Here is a 6,732-nt window from a genome sequence, read left to right on the forward strand (position 1 = left end):
AAAAAGTCAGTACTTACATTTAAATTCTGTGCTTCAGAGCACAACAACATAAACAGCTCAAATCGGAACACCCTCGAAGCGGAGGGCTCAGCATCCCTCTGTTGCGAGGGCTAGCCTTTAAAAAAAACAATATCGGGCAACCCTACCCCTCCAAATGCCCCCACAATTGGAAGTGTAGGTGTGGGGGAAGAATTTGGATTCAGCCTAAGGGTTGATTCTGTTTCTGAACTCTTCAGACTCAGAGGTTAGGTTACTAACATCAAGACATGACAGTGAATTGAAGCTCCACAGCTAAACACGGTCTTCCTATCTACCTCTTGTTATGCTGCCTAACATCTGTATAGTCACACACTGCTGGCCAAAACCACAGCAACAACTCAGCCTTCCAGGTCTTTCTTGTGGGGCACTTCAACATGTGACAGGAACTGAACGTCACATTTGTGGTTCAGTGTCACTCTGGGGTTGTGTGTTCCGATGAGTGCAATCATTTCTGCATCCTTGACAGGCTGCCCACGTGGTCTCTTTTGGCTTCATCAAAGCAAATTTCTGTTGATGTGAATTCATAGGAGCAGGGTCTCAATATGAGACAGGTCACCTGCCAAGCAGAAGGTCTGACGGCAGCAGATGAGCGCACAGGAAAAGACATTTGACCTTCATCAACAGCTTCAAAGGGGATTTTTTGGCGAGGACAGGGTAAGATGAGTGACTGCAGATGTACTGGAACACAGCGGGTTGTGCTCGCCTGAATTTCAGAATTCATAAGCGTCAAAGCCAAATGAACCTGTAGCCATCATCATATGAAGAAAACCAGCTTTAAAACTGATAGATTCTTCATAGATTTATTTTCTTAAAGTCCCACTCCAATCATCTTTAGGATCCATTATAAAAGTGATTTCTAGCGGTGACCTGTTCAAACTACCATATTTTCTACTTCTCAAATACGATCTTTTTCAAATGACAGTGTTTCATCTTCTCCTGATTGACCACAATTTGAATAAAGAAATACTCAGAAATACAATTTTGATCTTAATTTTCTTTACATATGTACTTCATCATAAGAAAACATATACATGTTAATAACCCCAAAAACATAACTTTTTATTGGAGTGGATCACATAAATCACATTTAACTTCCGCTTAATAAAATAAGTTTTATGTTTTGTTTTAGGCCATCAGTACAAAACTATTTTCAGTTTTGCTTTCAACTCGTGCTTCTTTTCGGACTCACATGGTGAGTGTGCACAATGCTTTGAACTCTACATCATTCTTGACCATAAACTACAAATATTGAGACATAGAGCAAGAATAAGATACGAATCCTCTTGTTTCACAATCCTGCATGAAACACAGTCTTCTCGGCTGATCGAGACAGAGAGCTAATTATTGTCTTTATGAAACTGAACTGTGGCTTTTTTACTGGCCATGTGACAGATATGTGATCTGTCCAGGGTGTGCCCCGCCTACTCCCAACAGTAGCTGGGATAGGCTCCAGCAACTAAATGACCTCAAAAGGGATTCAGATAGTTTGGATTATAGATTGATGCATTTTCACGGCCATGGTGCAGAGATAGAGGGGTCAACCCTCTGATAGGAAGATCACTGGCTCAGTTCCTGCCCTGCCTGCCCTTGTGCCCAAAGTGTCTTTGAGAAAGGCATTGAACCCCACATTGCTCCTGGTTGTTATAGGTTGGCACCAGTGTGGGCAGTGGAGCCGCCATCACTTTGTAAATGTGTGACTGTGACTGTAAAGCACTTTGGGCCTTCTAAGAAGGTAATAAAATGCTTTGTAAATATTAGGGCTGGGTTGATGAAATTAATTAACCGATCTGAATCAACCTGAGCTTAATAGATCAAAAATCGATCCATAAAAGTAGAGAGCGATCTTTTATGCCTTTCGCTACTCTCATGAGATTTTGTTAGATTTGGCGAGATCAAGCTTTGAAACAATCGTGGTAAACAACTGTAAAACTGTTAGACATTTTGCAAAATACAATAGGAAGGTTCATGGCACATTACCAATATACACAGAAACCTCTACAGTGTAATTTTCACAACAGCAGTAAAGCCAAAGTCCGCCAGCTTGATGCTAACATGTAATGGATTTCCCAAACAGGGGTGGACTTACCATTACCCTCGCCGTATACGTGCGCACATTTCATCTATATATGCAGATAAAGATAAAGATTTGACCGTAAAAGTGGACACATGTCAAAGGCTGTATAACAGCGACAAGAGATTTTCTATGGGAATAAAGTTCAGTAAAATGTAAGTCTTTGTTTGCATAGTCCTGGATCAGAGGATCAACCATCTGTTCAGAGAAAGCAGATAAAAGTGGAGTTCTTAGCAACCTCAAGCCAAATCCCTGCAGAAAAACTCAAGTCTATTTCTGACATAATAAAACATCTTTGTTGTTTTTTTCTCTTTTAGATATTTCCATGATGTGGTTTGCAATGTCAGAAGGTTTTATAGACAGAAGATAAAAGCAGTAAACAAACATTTATTTATAAAACAATGAGCATTCAAAGATCTTGTACTGTGAAATAATGATGAGGCCCAGAATAGGTATCAACACCTCTGTGTTTCAGCTCATTTTTCTTTCTGCTCACAAACAAACTCAAATGTATGAATTGGTAATATTTGAGCTGCAACTGCTGAATGATGCATTAACTGTAAGACATGCGAAGGAAGAGGAAGTTCTCCCTAAAGTATTATTACCTTCAACAATCTCCTTATCTGGGTTTCGGATGAAAAGACTAAACAAAGCAGGAAGATGATGAACTACAGGCCAGAACAAGACTGAAAAGACACAAAAAGAGAAGGGAGTAGAGGGAGCAGGAGAGAGAATAACAAACTTTACCGAACTTCTGCATTTGTTACCTTACCTTAACATGAGTCAAAAACATTTCCAAATACATGGAACTTGCAGTGGAAAACTTTACCATGGATTCTGGAAAGAAAGAAAATACAGATTTTATTAGAACTTGTTTAAAAATAGAGAGCAGTCATATAGTAAAAACATTTCTATTCTCCAAGGCTCCGCCTTTCCACTGAGTGCAGCAGAACTTCATCAAAGGATGAAGGGGGAATATCCTTCACAGAATTTTCTGACAGAAAGGTTGTTTGGTTTTCAGCATCTGCTGTTGCCGCTTTTGAGTTTTTACAGGGAGCACAAACTTTCATCTCAGACAAGAAGAGAACATTTTGACCTGAGTGTGTGCAAACACTTGATCCATCACCAATCAATTGATAGAAGATGAGTGCAAAAATTATTCCACCATAACAATTGTTGTTTTTTTCCTCTGCTTTGGGGTAACATTATGTAATGGGGAGGGATTTACAGGAATAAATACACCATTAATAAGTATTTTGTTCCTTCAGGTGCCAGGATTCCTGGCAGGAACTAGCATGTTGAGGGAATAACCTGACAGATAATCTCGGTTTCTCCTGCAGGGAAGGTGGACTCTATCAGGAGAGCAGCTATCAAGAAAAGTAGACGTCAAATTCAATTAGAAAATCAGGGTTTAGGCCTTCCGCTCCTATCTGTTTGTCTGCGTTTGTTACCTTACCTTAACAGATAAGTTTGGATGAATTGCTCTGTGACTGTCGTTGGGTGCTGTTATCCAAAGTAACTTATAAATGCTGTTTTTAAGAACGGTGAATCATGTTCTTTCTGCATCAGAAGCAGCAAGAGTGTCTGAAGTGCGGCGGTTGTGGGTGTAGAGCTGGACGGCTCATTCCACCACGGCGGGGGGGCAAAGTCTGGGGATTTTTGATGCAAGGATCCCAAACTTCATCCATCAGTCAGGAGGAGGGGCATTAGACCTGTATGAAGGTGTTTAGGTGAGAAGGTGCTGTGTAGGTGACCCCTCTGCAGGTATCTGCAATTAGGTATGCCTAATTATCCTAAGTTTGATTAGTTACTGTATGAATGTATAACTGATGATTGTATTGCTTTTGTGTATCATTTCAATTTGATTGCTTGAAATAAACCATTTCAAATCACAAAAAAAAAATCTATCAGGGTTTTGAAGGTGATGCTGGTAGCCACAAGCTGGAGATCTGAACAGAGATTACAAATGTGTCCTTTTTCCTTTGTGGAGGGATGGAGATATGGACAGAAAAATCTCATTAGGCTGTAATCAAGTCTGGCAGGCCGCATCTGAAATGACATATTTTTAGTTTAATTTTCTACAAAAACATTCACAGAGATCTAAAAATAAAGTCAGTGATTGTACTTATTTAACATTCAGGAATCTAAAATTCTGACCTAAAGTAAGAAGCATCAGTGCTGCATTGCAGACCAATAAAGTACATTTACATGTTTATTTCATTTCAAAGCTCAAATTTGAATTAAAACCTCTCTTTAAAAATAACACCATGGCAACAGTTACCAAATTTAGCTTCTTATTATCTGTAACCAAGAGCAGCAACAAAGTTTGTTCTAATTCTGATTTCTGAAAGCAGACAAAGGTCGAGCAGAAACACATGATAAACATTCATCCCACATCAAGCTTTTCCTGATAATACTATTTTGAAATCAAAGAAGTGAAGTTGGATTTTTAAATAATATCGTTAATTTTACCAGCAATGCACTGGTAACCACATAAAGAGTGGAAACAGCAGAAGCAAGGCATCATTATTAAATTAAAAAAAACATTTCACGGCTTTGTACCGTGGAAATTGCTGTTCTTCATGCATATCTGTTCAGTTTTGTATCTCAAATGGGTTCTAAACTTTAAATTATCTAATTTCTCTTCAACTGGCTAGAATTTACAATGCTGGTTGAAACACAGCAGGATGAATTTTAACATCAGATAAATAATATATGTATTTTTGAGTAAAACAGAAATGAAAAGTGCATGAAAAGTGTCTGTCCGCTGAAGTTCAGCCCTTCTCTCCCTCAGGGATGCTGGTTGTGTTTGTGCATCAAATCAGCATGAAAGCCGACAAACACTTCCTCAGAAATGAGTCTTATTTCTTCACGAGCTTTCCAGCTACTCAGTTTGCTGTTCAGATGGTCCATCACTCACACGCCCAGGATGCACGCATTAAGAGAATTACTGCAGAGTAGAGATAAGATTTAGAATCCTTGTTATATGATCAGCAATCTGGATTATTCGTTCTAATCAAACTTTGAAGAGTTAGCCTCTTCATGCCTTATGTCACTAATTCGCAACGTACCATTAAATCTTTCCTAATTTAACATCATCTTGAACGGCAAAAATATTGAAGATTGAACATTTTTTTATTGATTGGAAATTAAGCCAGGCATGAAGGGGTCAAGAAGCTGAAAGATGTAAATAGGCCAAAATGTTCAGATACTCGCATAACAGCTTTATGCTACATCACCTCCAGCTACAGCAATAATGCTGCCATCTGCTGTTTAGAGATATAATACAAAGTTATTTGAAGAAAATCAGAATCAGAATCAGAATCACTTTATTTGCCAAGTACAGCGCATGTACAGGGAATTTGACTTGGTTACTTGTGCTCTCGTGCAAACTAGCAAGGTAAAAAAGGATAAATAATAAAAGATAAATAATAAAAAGAGGGTAGATATAAGGTAGCTGTTTTAATAAATAAACATAACTAAATAAAGGAATGGATTAAAATAACCCTTGTGCTATCTTAGATGACCCCACCCTTACATTGACGTGTTCTCCCTATCCCCAAAGGTGGATAAAGGTGGAAAGATTTCATGTAATCCATGGACACCAGTGAAGATCACAAATCATTGAAGAAAAAAGGTTCAGCGCACTGTCTAGTGGGTCTAGATGACCCAACTCCCAATGGTAAAGTGCCTAGGATAGCACAAGGGTTAAAAAGGTCCAAAAACTGCAGCAGCAGTAATTCCAGTTTGACAGTTTGTGGTTGTACAGTGTCCCTGAGTAGTCCGGAGTCAGGAGTTCATAAGAGTGACAGCTCGGGGGAAGTAGCTGTCTTTGTGGCGAGTGGTTTTGGTTTGCATTAGAGCGCGAAAAAGCGCCGTCCTGACGGGAGGAGGCTGAAAAGGCAGTGTCCAGGATGAGAGGGGTCTTTTACGATCCTGCCAGCCCGCTTCCTGGCTCTGGATCGGTACAGATCCTGAATTGGGGGAAGGCTGGAACCAATAATCTTCTCAGCAGATCTAATGATTCTCTGTAGTCTGCTCCTGTCGTGTCTGGTAGCTGAACCAAACCAGACCGTGATGGATGTGGTCAGGACAGACTGGATTATTGTCGTGTAGAAGATGGTCAGCAGCTCCTGAGGCAGGTTGAACTTCTTGAGTTGTCGCAGGAAGAACAACCTCTGCTGAGCCTTTTTCCGGACCAAGTCAATGTGAGCGGTCCACTTAAGGTCCCGTGAGATGGTGGACCCCAGGAACCTGTGTGAGTCTGTTGAGGGGACAGTGCTGTTGAGAATTGTGAGTGGGGGGGGAGTGGTGGTGGGGTTCCTCCTGAAGTCCACTGTCATCTCCACTGTTTTAAGTGGGTTCAGCTCCAGGTGGTTCTGGCTGCTCCAGAGGACTAGCTGCTCCACTTCTCCTCTATATGCAGTCTCATCACCATCCCGGATGAGCCCAATGACTGTGGTGTCGTCTGCAAACTTCAAGAGTTTCACAGAGGGGGCTCCTGATCTGCAGTCATTGGTGTAGAGCAGGGGTGGGCAATTCCAGGCCTCGAGGGCCGGTGTGTCTGCATGATTTCCAGATACTCTTGCCCTACTGATGGCTGATTACCTGGTTCAGGTGTG

Source organism: Oryzias latipes, chromosome 13 (assembly GCF_002234675.1).
Source record: "Oryzias latipes chromosome 13, ASM223467v1".
Lineage (NCBI taxonomy): Eukaryota > Metazoa > Chordata > Actinopteri > Beloniformes > Adrianichthyidae > Oryzias > Oryzias latipes.